Here is an 18,184-nt window from a genome sequence, read left to right on the forward strand (position 1 = left end):
TCACTGAAGACACTTTTAGTTCATCAAACATTTATTCGGGGCTGGGGGGGAGGGGTGTCAGTGCCATATGAGAAGGCAAAAATGAGCAAGTTCTCACACTTTTGCTCATGAAGGGGAAATGGCCACCTCTGGCCTGAGCAGTGTGATAGCTTTCACTCTTGTGTCACGCTGACACCAATGGTGTGCTACAAGTCCTTCACAGTGCACTGCCAAGTTTGGTCCTTTTGCAAACTTCATTCCTTTTTTCCTACAGCTGGGCTACTTGCTGTTTCAGTGAGTTCTGTCTGATTTCTATTGAGCTGAATGGGCCATGCAAAACTTTAGGAGGTGGTGTTAAACTTGAAACAAGTAGATACAAGTGGAGTAAAACATCAAGAGAGCACCAAGAAAAGATACAATATTTACCAGATTCTTGCTACTTAAAATGTGATCATCACACCAGCAGCATGGGTATGACCAGGCCCTTGAGGAGAAATACAGACTCTGCAGCCCCACCTCAGACCTACCGAATCAGAATCTGCATAGTATCAACATTCCCAGTGATTCACGTGCACATAATTTGAGAAGCCATCGCTTAGAGTATATTGGGTTGGCCAAAAAGTTCATTCAGATTTTTCTGTTATATCTTATAGGAAAAGCCAAATGAACTTTATGGCCAACTCAATAGAAGACAATTCTCATATGAATGTGTAAGATACCTTGGTGGACTTCCCTGGTGGTACAATAGATGGGAATCTGCCTGTCAATGCAGGGAACATGGGTTCAATCCCTGGTCCAGGAAGGTTCCACATGCGGCAAAGCAACCAAGCCCATGCATCACAACTACTGAAGCCCACACACTCTAGGGCCCACAAGCCACAACTACGGAGCCTGGGTGCTGCAACTACTGAGCCCCTGCACCTACAGCCTGTGCTCCATAACGGAAGAAGCCACCTCAGTGAGATGCCCTGTGTATCGCCCCGAGAGAGCACCCCCATCCCACCACAACTAGAGAAAGACTGCATGCAGCACTGAAGATCATTACAACCAAAACAATTTAAAAAATAAATATAAGACCTTGGTCAGTGCTTTAAGCAGGCCAAGGGCTGTTCAAGGGTCAACAAAGTCACTATGTGTGTGTTAGTCGTGTGTTAGTTGCTCAGTCATGTCCGACTCTTTGTGACCCCATGGGCTATAGCCCACCAGACTCCCTCTGTCCATGGAATTCTCCAGGCAAGAATACTGGAGTGGGGAGCCATTCCCGACCCAGGTATCAAAACTGGGTCTCCTGTATTACAGGCGGATTCTTTACCGACTGAGCTATGAGGGAAAAAATAACCAAGTGATGAGTAGATAAAATAGAATAGTGGCAGATAAAATATAATATGGCCTGTTCTGTGTCCCACCACAGTTTCTGATGTGGGAAAGAGCAGGCACAAACACAGACAGGCTAAGAATTACTGTTTGCCCAACACTTACGGTGTATCATCCCCTTTGATGGTCTCCACAACCCCACCAGGGATGTAGAACAGGCTCCAGTGCCACCCCATTATACGGTAGAGAGACTGAGGTTCTCAGAGGTGAGGTGACTTGCCCAAAGGCACAGGACTTCAGGGTTTACACACGGAAGACCTGGTGCTAGGAAGGGGGTCCTTCTACAGCTGCCTCCAACCAGTGTGATAAGGACCAGGCAGGCTGTGAGACTCAAATGAAATCAGTGTGACAGGCATGTAAAGAAACAGCATTAATCAGCTATACTCTAATATGAAATTAAAAGTTTTTTTTAATTAAAATAAAAGTATGGCCAAACAAGGGTCAAAAAGTTTTTTTTAATTAAAAAAAGTTTTTTTTAATTAAAAGTTTTTTTAATTAAAAGATTTTTAAAAGAAACGGGGTTTGTCTAGTGGGGAGTTAGGAAAAGTAGGAAAGCTGACGCAAGGCTAGAAGCTTCAGATATCAGATCCTGAGCACTAGTTCCATGGAGACTCCACCTACACTTTCATATCTTTCTTAGGTACACAGGGGTGAGATGATGTCAACAGTCCAACCCACTGAGACCCAGAAACCGTCCAGGATACCACGTATCTCTCAAATCTAGGACAGGTGCCTTCTTTGGGCAATAATGGCCTATTTTTCTCCTCAGCAGGGTAACCAAACTCTTTCCTTCTCTCCAAGTGAGGCTGAAAAAACCCAGATTTAGGGCTTCTTGCTGATCTGAACTAACTTGAACAGAAAACCCGTTGTTCAGCCTCGTTTCCTCTACCACCTGCCTAACCTGGTTGTGCTCACTTAGGAAGAAGTGCCCCGCAGAGAAACTGAAGAGCTTTGCTTAGAGTAATAAACAGGGACCTGAGGGCTGATGCAGACCCCCAGGAGACGACCTCCCAACTGTGCCAGAGTGCCTTTTCTCACTCCCCTGGATATCATCTGTTAAGTTTTGGATCCCAACGAGCTTCAATAAAAGAATCCTTATGGATTTTGAGAAACAGGTAAGCTGGGGCAAAGTTGGAAGGTTAAGGGCACTGGGGAGGAAGGTCACCCATCATTCTGTGGGCAGTGTAGGTTTGCACTTGCCTTCCTTCTAGATCCACTACCTTCATATAGGGAGCCAGTGTAGGACAAAAAGAAAGAGAGTTCCTGGAAAAACACTCCATTAAAGTTACTCAAAATGTCGTTGGTTCCTTTCAGGTTACCTCCAGGATAAACGAGAAATCAAAAGTCCCAAGAAGTCTTAGCATTGATTACCTGACAGCCAATCATTGACTAGCTATGTTCAATGCAGCATGATACTAAAAAAAAAAAAAAAAAAAAAAAAAAAAGGAGAAGAATTAATAATATAATTTGGAAGCTTTTCTAGGCCTGTAGGATTAGGGTTAGCCAATGTTTTTCTCACACAGAGAAGTGGACCATTTCTCATCATTCCTTGCCTCCCACCCACCCCCACAACCAATGGTTTCCTCTGCTCATGTTTCAGAAAACAATAGTGTCAGCAAAGCAGGCACCACTCTAGGCATTGCAAACAAATAATTGATTATAAGTGTTTTGAGATGAGTGGAAGATTAATTGGAAAAGAGGGTCTGAGAAGCAAAAAGAAGGAATGATAACCTGATATTAGAAGCTGCTAATGCCCGTAGGTTGAACCCATGAACCTACACTTAATACTACGCACCTAATCACCTATGTGATGCCACTGCAGTGACTTCTATATTTATCAAAGAGAGGTTACCTCCACCAGGGCTAGCACCACACAGAAGATACTGTCTCCACCTGGATCCTGGAGTCTGGAATCACTCCACTTGTATTGCTGCTATAGCAACAGAAATCTCCCTCTTTCCCACTTTCTGATCTCCATCCACTGCAACCTAGTAGGAAGCCAGGTGTCAGAGGAACATAGGAAATGTAGTTTGCAAATTCCCAGCACCAGCACTATAGAGCCAGTTACAGAAGGGAAGGCGCTGGCTCAGATGGTAAAGAAGCTGCCTGCAATGCAGGAGACCCAGGTTCAATCCCTGGGTCAGGTAGATCCCCCGGAGAAGGGAATAGATAACCACTCCAGTGTTCTTGCCTGGAGAATTCCATGGACAGAGGAGCCTGGAGGTCTACAGTCCATGGGGTCTGCAAAGAGTCAGAAGAAGTGCCCCGCAGAGAAACTGAAGAGCTTTGCTTAGAGTAATAAACAGGGACCTGGGGGCTGATGCAGACCCCAGGAGACGACCTCCCAACGACTCCCAATGGCCGAACGACTCACACACAGCAACCAAGCTGCCTCAGGTCGACAGTGACACCTAGTGCCAGCAAATGAAACAGCATGACTCACCACCTTTATTCTCTCCAGTAGCAGGAGAGGCAGGGAAATTGCACTTAACCCAAGCTGCAAGTTGGGTTCAGATCCACTCTGCATGTGCTTGTGTGGAGGAGGAGCTGAAGGAGCACCAGCTACCCAGAAAATGCTTTTTTATAACGGACAGTAACAGTGCAAGGAGGTGAACCAAGCATACAGACACATTTGCAGCATCAGTTTGCATCATATCTGCTAATGTCCCATTGGCCACAGCAGGTCTCAGGACCACACCCGAAGTTTCACCATTCTCTGGGTGGTCAGGCTGTGCCATAGGACAGACTGTATAACCTGATGACAGCCAAAGTTAAAAAGCAGAAGAGGGTCACCAAAGAAAGAGACCATGCATGATTCAATGTCACTGAAAACAGACCACAAGCACACCAGATTCAAGTGACGCAGCAGTGACTTGGAGCAAGAGAGGAGAAGGAGTGTTCACAAGAGGCAGCCCCAGGCAACGTGCCCGCTGGCCAGGGTCAGAGGACCCACCACTGATGTAGCGCACACCCTATGTCATGCTGCAGCACAAGGACTCAACTCTTCCTCCTGGGGTCTGAAATACAGGAAGCTGGGGCATGCATGAGGACCACTGATGCGCACACTTAAGCAGAACAAAGCCAGGAACAGAGAGCCAGTCCTCCCCAAGGCCATGACCTCACTACAGGCTGTGAGAGCTGTTTGTCTCCCAAGTAATGAATTATTCCAAGCTCAAACCCATTCTTATATGGCCAAACAAGGGTCAAAAGACTGTGCCTAAAGACTGCTTTTCCCAACACCCAACATCCTGAGTGCGGAATCCACTCCAATCATCTATTACACTGTAAGGTCATATGGCAGAAGAACTGTGATGAATAATCCAACGGACCACAGAAAGCAGCTAACAAACTATATCTCCTTCATTACTAGGACCAGCAAAGGCCGATGGCAGGCAGTGACTATTGAAATTAACTAAATAACAATGAGATGGAGCAATGTGAGACATAATACATAACACAGTGGTCAAGAGTTAGACCCTCAAGGACCTGAGCTCACTACAAAATGAAAAAGCCACTTTAAAAACAGTTAGGTAGTTTATTTTTTTTTTTTTAATAAAGATAGACATAAACTTACCATTAGACCCAACAATTCCACTTCTAGGAATCTGCCCAAAAGAAATAAAAAACCTCCACATAAAGACACATGAGTAATGCCCAGGAAACAAAAAGAGCCCAAATGTCTACCAACCGGTAAATGAATAAACAAAATGTGGTATACCCATACAATGGAATACTCTCCGGTAATAAAAATGAATGAACTACTAATACACACAACAACATAGATGGGTACCTCCAGCTAAATAAAAGAAGCCAGATAAAAAGACCATATATTTATGATTCCATTTACATGAAATGTCCAGAAAAAAATAAATTTACAGAGACATACAGTAAATTAGTGTGTTGCCTGGAGCTAAAGATGGTAGTGGAGATTGAATACAAATGAGCACAGAGGATTGTGGGAGCGGGTGATGGATTATAAAGATGGTTGCACCGTGTTTTAAATTTACTAAAAATCATTGCAATATAAATTCAAATGAGTGAATTATGATAAAATGAAAGAGGATCTGGATTCAAACCTTGGTTGCACTTAATATCCATGTGCCCTAGAGTGAATTATAGTGACATAACCTCTGTGAGCTTCAACTTTACTATCTGTAAAATGGGGACCAAAGAGAGGACTGTTGAGGGGTCAGTGAGATAATGCATCTTGTACACCAGCACACAGCCCGACAGGTGTCTGAGAAGTAGTTATGAATTCTGCAGCACCCCCATGCTTTTATAGAGAGATAACTCCCACACAAACCCACACCAAGACCAAGGTCCAACTCCTATTTATATTTAAGTTGCCAGTTCACAGGTACCCTTGGGAATTTGTCAGTCTCTGCCTTGTCCCCAAATCCCTGGTGCAGGAATTATTCATAATATTTCTAGGCCAGAAATTACAATATGTTAACTTCACCTGCTTCACAGCTTCAGAAACTAAAGCTTTTCCAGAATGCTGTACTAAGATGCAAGAGCCTCTGAGCAAATACAAGCATTTTCTCTCCACTTTTTATTTTACATTTTTTAATAAAAAATAATCTTGACTTAGCAGGTCTGGGCTGCCTGAAGCTGACAGATTCTATAAGCAAGTTGCAGAAAACATCCCAGCCTTTGCAATGAACTTGAGCAAAGGAGCAGCCACTGAGAAGGTGATTCACTTCGATGACAGCTTCCTGATGAGGGCTCAAACCAGCTGGAGGGTTGTTCAATTTACGACTTCACAAAAGACTCGATAAAAGTCATAAATTAAAGGGCATGTGAGTGTTAGCACACCTCACAGAGTCAAGAGGTCTCAGACGACAGAACACAAGGCTGGTAACTTCGATTTGGCTCAAGGTTTATCACTGACTCAGTGAAAGGCACAGACCCTATTTGCCAGGAATGCTTGTCATCCAGCGCAAACAGATTGCACCAAAGGATTAGGGGAGCCATTTCTCAGATTCACAGGCAGTGGCAGTGAGGAAAGGCTGCCTTCCCTAATAAATAAATCTTTGTGTTTTCAAAGTTGACCCTGGATAAGGATTCCTCTGGGAGTAACTGGCCATCTCCCCTTCCAAACTACCTGACTTTCCACCATTCAATTCACTCTTGGAGCTGAAGTCTTCATCTTATAATACAATGCAAAACAGCTTCAGAACAGGCCACATGTACCTTCAATCATTTGATAACTCTTACTACTGTTGTTACTGGTATTAATAAAATTGATTCTGAGCTCACATCCCCTCATAAACTAGCACAAATCTCAGGGTGTTTCTGTGATGGTAAAGGCAAGGGTTAAGAAGGGCAAGGTCAAAGAACATTCAAACTGCTGCACAACTGTACCCTACCAGGTTCCTCCGTCCATGGGGTTTTCCAGGCAAGAATACTAGAGTGGGTTGCCATTTCCTTCTCCAGGAAACGCTAGCAAGGTTATGCTCAAAATCCTTCAAGCTAGGCTTCAACACTTTGTGAACCCAGAACTTCCAGATGTACAAGCTGGATTTAGAAAAGGCAGAGGAACCAGAGATCAAATTACCAACATTTGTTGATCATAGAGAAAGCAAGAGAGTTCCAGGAAAACATCTACTTCTGCTTCACTGACTAAAGCCTTTGACTGTGTGGATCACAACAAACTATGGAAAATTCTTAAAGAGATGGAAATATCAGACCACCTGACCTGTTTCCTAAGAAAACTGTAAGCAGGTCAAGAAGCAACAATCAGAACGGAGCATGGAACAACCGACTGGTTCAAAATTGGAAAAGGAGTATATCAAGGCTATACATTGTCACCCTGCTTATTTAACTTCTGTGCAGAGTACATCATTTGAAATGCCAGGCTGGATGAATCACAAGCTGGAATCAAGATTGCTGGGAGAAATATCAACAACCTCAGATACACAGATGATACGACTCTGATGGCAGAAAGCAAAGAGAAACTAAAGAACCTCTTGATGAGGATGAAAGAGGACAGTGAAAAGCTGGTTTGAAAGTTAACTTTAAAAAAAAAAACCTAAGATCAAGGTATCTGGTCCCATCAATTCATGGCAAATAAAAGGAGAAAAAGTGGGAGCAGTGACAGATTTTGTTTTCTTGGGCTCCAAAATCAATGCAGACAGTGACTGTAGCCATGAAATTAAAAGATGCTTGCTCCTTTGAAGGAATGCTATGACAAACCCAGACAGCCATATTCAAAAGCAGACACATCACTTTGCTGACAAAGGTCCATATAGTCAAAGCTGTGGTTTTTCCAGTGGTCATGTACAGGTGTGAGAGTTGGATCATAAGGAAGGCTGAGCGCTGAAGAATTCCTGCTTTCAAATTGCTGCAATTTGAAATTGCTGGAGAAGTCTCTTGAGAGTCTCTTGGACAGCAAGGAGATCAAACCAGTCAATCCTAAAGGCAATCAACCCTGAATATTCATTGGAAGGACTGATGCTGCAGCTGAATCTCCAATATTTTGGCCATGTGATGCAAAGAGCCAGCTCACTGGAAAAAAAAACCCTGATGCTGGGAAAGATTGAAGGCAAAAGGAGAAGGTGACATCAGTGGTTGAGGTGGTTAGATAGCATCACCAACTCAGTTGACGTGAGTTTAAGCAAACTCCGGGAGATAGTGGAGAACAGAGAAGCCAGGCATGCTGCAGTTCATGAGGTTACAAAGTCAAACACAGCTTAGCAACTGAACAACAAAGGATTAAGTGAAATGGAATTAAAAATAAATAAATGAACCTCAGTACATGCCTGGTACATAGAAATCCTCCTTAAACTGTAGCTGTATAATTTCTCACAATCTAGACCTTTTGAAATCTTATGCAGTGGGAATTCCCTGGCAGTCTAGTGGTTAGGACTGTGTGCTCTCACTGCTGAGGGCCCAGGTTCAACCTCTCATCAGGGAACTAAGATCCCGCAGGCAGCATGGCCAAAAAAAGAAAAAGAAGAGGTGATATAAGTATACAATGGAATGCTACTCAGCCACAAAAAGCATTCACACAGCAGTGTCATAATAAGGAAATTAATAGTCATTAATTATGACCATTATTAATCATGGCTATTATTTCATTTGGAGAAGGTAGGATTCATATTATATACAGTAGCTAATATACATAGATTTTATATGCAGTATGTAATATGTTCACTCCCATAGCATGTGGTGAGAGGGCAGGTGTGATATGCTATAGGGAGGTCAGTAAAGTCCTGCCTGATAAGTGACATCTGAGCAGAATCCTGAATGAAGTAAGGGAGAGGACCATGTTGCAGGGGGAGCACTCCAGGCAATGGGAACAGAAGAGCTAAGGCCCTAAGGTGGGGTCAAGCACAGTGTGTCTGAGAGTTGAACAGCCCCCAGGGTGCAGGAGTGGGGGAGGGGAGTGACACCAGACAACATCAAATGCCAGCAGCCAGTCCCTAGGCCTCCTAGGCCACAGTAAAGGTTTGGGTTTTGCCCTAAATGTGATAGGAAAGCCAAAGAAGGGTTTTCAACTGAGTATTTTGTTTACTCCTTGAAAGATCACTCAGGCTACTGGGTGAAGGGTGATGATGAAAAGGTGAGGGAGTGGGGAGAACAGCTCAGAGGCTACGATAGTCATCCAGGCAGGCAGTGATGGGGGATGCGAGTGCTGGATGGATCTGGGCTGCGCTTTGGAGGATGAAAAGAACCAAATAGAACCCACAGAACCAAAGGGTTGGATGGCAGCAGGTGGAGGAGGAGGAAGGGGAAGAGGAACAACAGGGATTCCTGGCTCATTTCAAACGGATGGTGCTATCCACGGAGCAGTAAAGACACAGAGAAATATTTCAAGGGAAAATGGCAAAATGTAAAATAAGCCTGGGTCACATTTTAAACCTTATCAGTCATTTACATCTCTATGTGAATAACAGCATCTAATAATCATGACTTTTCTATTTATAGAAACTTTCATTTCTACTATACTATTATAAGCTAATATATGACATAGTACATAGTACAAATAGTGGATATACTATATAACATATATTATATAATATATATGAAACATAGTTATATACATATATACACAGCATATTGTCACAGTAGCATAGTATCTATACTAGTTACATATAATATACAGCACATTATATACTATACTAGCATAATATCAATATGGTATACAGCCTCTATATCATTGTATAGTATGTATGGTATGATATATATATCATATACATTATATAATATTATATTATATATAGTACATATTATATATTATACAATACAAACACTATATAGTATATTTGATATAGGTTATATTCATGTTATCGGAGAAGGCAATGGCACCCCACTCCAGTACTCTTGCCTGGAGAATCCCATGGGCAGAGGAGCCTGGTGGGCTGCAGTCCATGGGGTCATGAAGAGTTGGACATGACTGAGCAACTTCACTTTCACTTTTCACTTTCATGCATTGGAGAAGGAAATGGCAACCCATTCCAGTGTTCTTGCCTAGAGAATCCCAGGGACGGCGGAGCCTGGTGGGCTGCTGTCTAAGGGGTCGCACAGAGTCAGACACGACCGAAGTGACTTAACAGCAGCAGCAGCAGCATATTCATGTTATATAGTATATGTGATAAACAGAGCATGTTTCATGTATTACAGTGTTTATATGCTATATAATTATACACTATATAACATGTAATACCTAGTATACTACAGTATATTACATGTGTTATATGACAAACAATTCTACATACTATAGCATATATTTTATATATTATAGTATATATAACACTTATAAATTACAGTTATATAAATCACATACTTATATAAATTATAGTTCTATAAATATACTTTGTGTCTATGGGCTTCCCAGGCGGCACGAATGGTAAAGAACCCACTTGCTGATGCAGGAGAGGAAAGAGATGTGGGTTCGATCCCTGTGTGGAGACCCCCTGGAGAAGGGCAGAGAAACCCACTCCAGTATTCTTACCTCGAGAACCCCATGGACAGAGGAGCCTGGAGGGCTACAGTCCACGGGGTCACAAAGAGGTGCACACAAGTGCGTGAGCACGCACGCGGACACTGCGCGTGTGCAGTGTGCATACACTCCACCATGTGCAGCATCTAGTGGGGCATAGTTTCTTGTGTATTAGTCTGTTATATAGTGCGTATAAATACATAAAATAGTATATTTATATGTATAGAGTAATTTATATTTATATCGTAATAGTGTATTTAGATATATGAAATAGTATATTATATAGTACATGGGGGATACCTTGTGCCTCAGACAGTAAAGAATCCACCTGCAATGCGGGAGACCTGGGTTTAATCTCTGGGTCAGGAAGATCCCCTGGAGAAGGGAAAGGCTACCCACTCCAGTAATCTTGCCTGGAGAATTCCAAGGACAGAAGTGCCTAGCAGGCTATAGTTCATGGGGTCACAAAGAGTCAGACACAAATGAGCAACTTTCACTTCACATTCACATACTATATATATATATACTATACTATATAATATATATACTATATTATATATTATACTATATGTTATATATACTATATATTAATATACTATAATATTATATATAGGTTATTATTTACTATCTCTTTGGGCTTTAAAAATTCTTCAACCCCCCTCCCTGAGTTTTCTCTCTCTGCTAAATTCAGAGGTGATGGAGTCTCAGAGAGGGGACTAACTTTCCCGAAGTCTCAGAGATGGTAGGACAAGGAACTGGAGCCAAGTCTAGAGACTTCCACTTGCCATGGAATTCACACTGCCGTGTGAGCTCCAGACCCTTTCACGAGACAATTTTGATAGTAAGAAAAATTTTTGCTCTTATTTACAGAATGGAAATATGCTCCACATACCATGCTAAGAATTTCTAAATTGTATCTCATTTAATCCTCCCCACTAAAACTACCACAGAGAATATATATATATATTTTCCACAGTCATCTATCCATAGATTAAAAAAAATATTGAGGCTCTGATAGATCAGGTACTTTGCCCAGGTCACAAGGTTGATGAGGAACAAAAATAGGTGATTTAATCCACCACAGGGGCATCTGGATGGAAAAGCCCAAATGCCAGTTACATCTGTTCAATTAAGGAATCCAGGTGTTGCTTCTGCTTTGTCCACAGAAAGAAATGTACAGTGTTTCTGTGACATTTCCCTTCTGAACTGTCTTGTCTGTCATGAGAGAGATCTCCAATATGGCTTAAGTGCATTGATACTGTTGCAGAGTTAAAGCATCTTCCTGCCAGGAGAGGAGAGGAAATCACTAAAACTGAGCCTAAAAAATAAAAAGACCTGCACACAGGCATCGAAGGTGAAGCCAAAGCTGTCAGAGACGGAAATTACATAAATAGCAGCTTAGATTCCTAAAGTGTGGGTTTCTCCTACCCAGGTTCTTCAAAAGCTCCAGGTACTTGAAGGAAAATACCCCTAGTTAGACATTTGCTACTTATTTTTCCTGAGCAAACCCATCCTCCCAAGCTACGCATTTCTTTTCTCTTCTGTCTCAATTCTCCATCACACCAAGTCCCTGAAGTCCATGTTTCTCCATTTTTCTGCTCTGGGAATTGCACAGTTTCCAAAGCATTGCCCACTGCCTTTGGTCTATCGAGACTCATATATAGTCTGAGATACTGGCTAGAATAGGGAGAGAGATGGAAGAGCGAGGCAGCAGAAGGGAGTAAGAGCTTGAGTCTTGCTCAGAGATGCAGGAAAATGAGTGTTTGCTCAGGCAAGTCAATAGGACATGGATTTGAATAGCAGCACAATGCCTCATTCTAGAAGAACACAGTCAGACTCCAACAGTTCTCCCCTACACATGTGACTGGAAAACTACCAGCTCTCCAGGGCAAAGGAGAGCAGGAAACAACAGTTTGTTGAGCAGCTCCTAGGTACCTAATCCCTACAGCATCTCTGAGAGAGAGATGGCATCATCTCATTTTACAGAGTAAAATAATATGATATTGTAAGCATCATACTAGCAGGGAGTTTGGCTGTCTTGTGTGTCCACGTCGTCAGCACAGTGCCTAGCACTCAGTAGATGCTCGGTAAATGTTTGGTGAATGAATGAATGAGGAAACTGAGAAGCACAGAAGTAGTGTGTAGAAGTAGATAGAAAAGAACAAGACATTGGAGGTGGGGAGACCTGAACCTACCTCTGTCATATACTGGCTGTGTAATCTCTAAGCTTTGCCTACAAATTGGATTTGATAGTGGGCCCTATCTCCTAGATTTGGGGGAGGATTAGATGAGCAAGTGCTGATGCAAATACTTGTAATCAGGACTTCCCTGGTGATCCCATAGCTAAGACTCCACACTCCCAACACATGGGACCCAGGTTTGATCCCTGATCAGGGAACTAGATTCCACATGGCCACAACTAAAAGTTCACATGCCACAATTAAAAAATCCCACAGGCCACAATGAAGATGAAAGATCCTGCATACCACAACTAGGTACTTGTAACCAAGTCTTCAGTACATGCTAGTTTTCTTATGGTAGCATGACAGTCAAGCCTACACTTGAATTAAATTAATATTTGATGATGATGATGATGAAAGACCATGAAGAGGAAAAAGAGGACAAGGAGAAGTAAAAGGAGAAGCAGAAAGAGAAGATCAGGGTGGTCTCAGGAGTATCAGTGGATAAAAAAAAAATCCTGGCTTGACATCTTGGGAAAGATTCTTGTGTAGATGAAAACTTCCCGATATATTCTCACTGAACTGTATCAGTCTCTGTATGGGCCACTGTCTGTCATGAACTTTCCAGGAACCCAGAATTCAAGCATCTCCTTTCCCCATTCTAGCCAAATGGAGTTAGATGTGACCTTTTTTTCCTTCTGCTGTCCACTTTGGGAATAACTTTTCAAGTTTTGCAGTTATCCTTTTAAGAACATTCTATACAGAACATATCCAAAATGTCTGGATCAAATGTTTCTCAAATATAGTGGTTCTCAAAGTGTGTGTCCCAGACCAGCAGTATCAGTAAGGCCTAGGAACTTGTTAGAAATGTAATCTCTTGGACCCACCTTAGATCTCTTGAATGAGAAATTCTGGGGGTGGGGCCCAGTGATCAGAGTTTTAACAATCTTCCAGGCAATTCTGATGCATAGGTAAGTTTTGAGAACTGCTGCTATAATGAAACCAAATAGGGTAGCCAAAAACTGTCCTCTCCATTAAGCTCCTGAGAGAGTTCTGATTTTCAAATGAGAAGAAAGAGGCAGAAGTAAGACTCTCTGGAGAACAGGCACCTTCTCCAGCAAAGTGTAAAAGGACTTGACATGAGAGGAACCAGAAAGTTGTGTTGCTCAGTCAGTCAAAAATTACTGAGGATCTACTATGTTCCAGGAGCTGGACTAAGTGCCAGAGAAACCATGGCAAATGCAACATATGATCCCAGCTCTCTAGGACTTAACATTCCATGTGGAAGACCTGCATTTCACGCACATCAAACCGGTAAAGATGGAAAGTCTGACAAAACCACATGGAGAAACAGAACTCTTGTATACTGCTGGAAGAGTGGGAATTGTTACAACTGCCCTGAAGAGCAATTGGGTGAAACCTAGTAAAGTTGAAGATGTATAACCCTTTTCATTCCATTCCTAGGTTTGTACCCTAAGCCTGGAGAGAAGCCCCATTGACTTTTCACAGAGAGAAATGTACATGAATGTTTACTGCAGCACTGTTCGTCATAGAAGTAAAATAGAAACAACCTAAACATCTGTTTACGGGAGAATGGATAAAGAAAGCATGATATACTTGTATGGTGGAATTAACCCTAAAGAAACTGAGTGAAAAACAACTTTGATAAATTGAAAAATCATAATAATTAACAAAAAAAAGCTAGTCATAGAATAATATGTGTTTAATACAGCAGGATTCTATTGAAGGTTTTAAAATACGCAACCCAATACTGAATATTGATGATAGACAAGAAATATCCAATGAAAGTATAAAAATATACATGGAATAAAAATACAACTGGAGGGTTGAGGTCACCATTGGAAAGAAGGGAGAGAGGAAGGACAAGATTGAGACATGTCCCAGTGGGATTAGATTGCATTTGTTATGCTGCTTCTTAAGCTGAGTGATGGGTAAATGCTAGTTCACTATATTAGACTTAGCATAGGATTTTTGTACCTGAAACATTTCAATATAAAATAAATTTATAGAAGACACTGCAAATATAATTAATAATTATGAATGTGTACAGCAGTGCAAGAAGGACTAGGGGCTGTCATAAGAGGAGATCTAACAAATTTTTTTCATTTCAACCCTGATTTTGACCTGCCTCCTTAAAAGTCTTACTGTAAGCTCTATCCAGTCATAAGTTATATTTCATTTTGGGGACTTCCTTTATGATCCAGTGGTTAAGAATCTGCTTGCCAAATGCAGGGGGCCTGGGTTCCATTCCTGGACAGGGAACTCAATTCCACATGCGGTGACTAAGAGCCTACATACCATGACTAAAGGTCCCACACATGGCAACAAAGACCTGGCGCAGCAAATAAAAAAAAAGTTTCATTTCATTTTTGTTTCTCTGTACTCTGTAATTTTCCTACCAAGGAAATAGGCCACTCAGGTTTTGAGATAGCAAGTTGATTTTTCAATAATTGTATTTATGATTTATTTGTGGTTGTGCTGGGTCTTCGTTGCTGCCCGGGCTTTTCTCCAGCAAGCAGGGGCCACTCTTCACTGCAATGCATGGGCTTCTCACTGCAGTGGCTTCTCTTGTTGCAGAGCATGGATTCTACAACGCACTGGCTTGAGTAGTTGCAGCCTGTGGGCTCATGAGTTGCGGTTCCCCGGCTCTAGAGCACAGGCTCAGTAGTTGTGGCACTTGGGCTTCGTTGCTCTGTGGCATGTGGGGTCTCCCCGGATCAGGAATCAAACCCACATCTCCTGCACTGGCAGGCGGATTCTTTACCACTGAGCCATCAGGGAAGTCCTCTAACTGATATCTTTAAACAAAGTAGTCAAAATCGGCTTACAAAATCTGCGTAGGATATTCCAACGTTCTATATGTCTAATATATACTTATAAATATAGACACATAAGAGAGGCAGAGGGGACTTCTGGGAGGAGCCACACAAAAAAAGTCAGAAGTCATTATTTCTGGGAGGTGGGAGTATTGGAAATTGGTGGGAGGATTTGCTTCTTATAGTGACACCCGTCATTTTCATCAACTTATCCTCTTCTCCTCTTTCTTCTGGACCAGAACTCCTTCCTTCAGTAAACTTGTTTCTTATATTTCAAGTCCTATATGCCTTGATTCCACCTTCCCTGGTCATTGGCTCACTAACCTGACCAATCAGAGCACATCATTCGTAGCCACAGGGATTGGCTCAAGAATGTACTCGGTGATACACACCCAACCAATTAAGTTCCTCTCTGAGACTTTTTGACCTGAAACGCTGAGAAAAGGCATTTCCTTTCTCGTAGGTTGTTCAGTTGATAGGAATTAATGTGGGGTTAATAAGGTCCACCTTTCCCCCATCTGGGGAAAGCTTATTAGAGAAATGGAGAGAGAGAGCAAGATGGTATCCCATCAGTTTTTGAGCTTTGGACATGCCTGATTTGTACCTGGAACATCCTGATGTCTGTTTCTTACAGTCGAACAAGTCCTGACTGCTATGCTTCTATTTTGTTCCCCTACATTTTCTATGTTTTCTGTAACGAGCATGGATCACATGTAGAACATGTTCAGATTCAAAAAAAGAAAGAAGGAAAGGAAACACAGATCATATTTGTCTGCAGAGGCTGACTCTTGGACACTCTTGCTAAGGTATAGACTGAGCCTGCCTGATTTAGAGAAGGCCATGGTTTGCCTCGGGCTCCATGATTCCACTGGTCCCTCTGAAGTCTCCAGGCCTGACTCACTGCTTCCAGACTAAAGACTTTACTCCCCTAAATCAAGAGCACTGCCAAATCCACCTTTCCCAGCAACACCCCCCCCCCCCACCACCATGGGTCCCTGATTTAAAGTGATAATTAGTATAAAGTTGGGTATCTTTTTCCCCCTGGGAGAGAAAATTCTTTAACAGCATGAAGTGGAGCAGAGTGTGGGTGGATTTAACAAGGAGGTAAGGAAGCTTATGTAAGTGGCATTATTATATATGATTATATCACTGGGGTAAGAGAAACTCGTTCCTACTTGGGTGTTACACCAATCATTAAGTTTCAGGCTTATGTGAAATAAAGGGATGAAGAAAAGCCATATTTTCTGTCCCTCACCCAACCCCAGGATAACATCAATACTTATTTGGCCTTACCATATTTCTGGCCCTGTTCTAAGCTCTTTCCAGGAATTAAATCCTTGCAGAACCACATGAGCAGAGTGCCATTCTTAGCCCCACTAATAATGGTATGGAAGAGGAGACTAGGTTACAGAGAGATCACATAACTTGCCCAAGTTCCCATAGCTGGAAAGTGGAAGGACCACATTCCCAGCTCATGTCGTTCAGCTCCCCACATCCATATCCTAAACCTCTCATATGAGCTAACACCAAATCTATGTACAAAACCAAAAATCAACCTATCAGATCTCCCTGTTTGGTCAAACACACCATGAATTAGTCATGAAGGGGAAGAAAATCAATCCAACTATTTTTGTTTTCTTTTATTTTAATTAAACTGACTTCCCAGCTTGTGCAAAACCACAATATCAGGAATTACTCCAAATAATGTGAGTAGCAGGGAGAGGTTTCCAACTGGAAGGCCACAGACCAAATTCAGTGCACACGTGTTTGCTTTGGCTGGATCAGGCTCTTGCTCAACACTTTCTAAATGAGGCATGGACTCTCTGGTTTATCATAGTCCCCACTACTCCCTAAGGTCTTACAACTACCTGGCCCACTCATTTAGAAGGAATCTAAACCAGCAGCCCTTGATGTAAGCAATGTTATCATTGTTGTTGTTTTTATTAGTAAGTTGTGTCTGACTCTTGCAACTCCATGGACTGTAGCCCACCAGACTTTTCTGTTTGTGGGATTTCCAAAGCAAGAATAATGGGGTGGGCTGCCATTTCCTTCTCCAGGGGATCGTTCCTGACCCAGGGATCAAACCTGCGTCTCTGGCATTGGCAGGTGGATTCTTTACCACTGAGCCACCAGAGAAGCCCAAGGGACACTTGGTAACAAAAGGAAAAGAAATATCTTTTTGTTGACTTTAAAAGAGTCGTTTGAGTAATGATAATAGTAAAGTATGTTGAGGGCTTACTCTATTCCAGATCTCGTGTGCAGTGCTCTACCTATCTTATCTCATCCAGTTATAGCAACTGTTCTGTGAGAGGTTAAGTGGTGTGGTGACCTGAGAATGCTCCTGCGAATTTGAAATCCATCACACCCCATCAGTGTCGGCTTGAACAGGGAAACCAAGGCAGGCTCATTCCTAGAAAGCAGGAGCTCCTCTGACAGCCCACTTGGATGCCCCAACATTCCTCAGACTGCGCAGCACGGGCACTTCCAGGCAAACCTCTCTCTCCTCTCCCCCACTCACAGTCAGACTTGTATCACAGGCTGACTTCACTCATGCAAGCACTTCCCCTAATAAAGTCCTTGTATGTTGCCTGCTAGAGCGATGCTTGCTTCTCACAACTAGCAAGTGACAGAGCCAGGATTTGAACCTGTGCTCATTCAACGACGGTCCACTCAACTCCACAAGCCAGAGCTCTGAACCACTCCTCAGACCTTTTCTCTTTGGGTGCTTATTTTCTCAAACTTCTAAGTTCAGAGTAACTAGATAACACCCTCTGGACCCAACAGTGAGCCAGGGGCAGGAGGCAGAGTTTCAGACCCCAAAGCCAGGCATGATGCACATACTTGGATGCCTAACAGTTGCCATGGTGACC

This window comes from Muntiacus reevesi, chromosome 2 (assembly GCF_963930625.1).
Source record: "Muntiacus reevesi chromosome 2, mMunRee1.1, whole genome shotgun sequence".
In the NCBI taxonomy this organism is placed as follows: domain Eukaryota; kingdom Metazoa; phylum Chordata; class Mammalia; order Artiodactyla; family Cervidae; genus Muntiacus; species Muntiacus reevesi.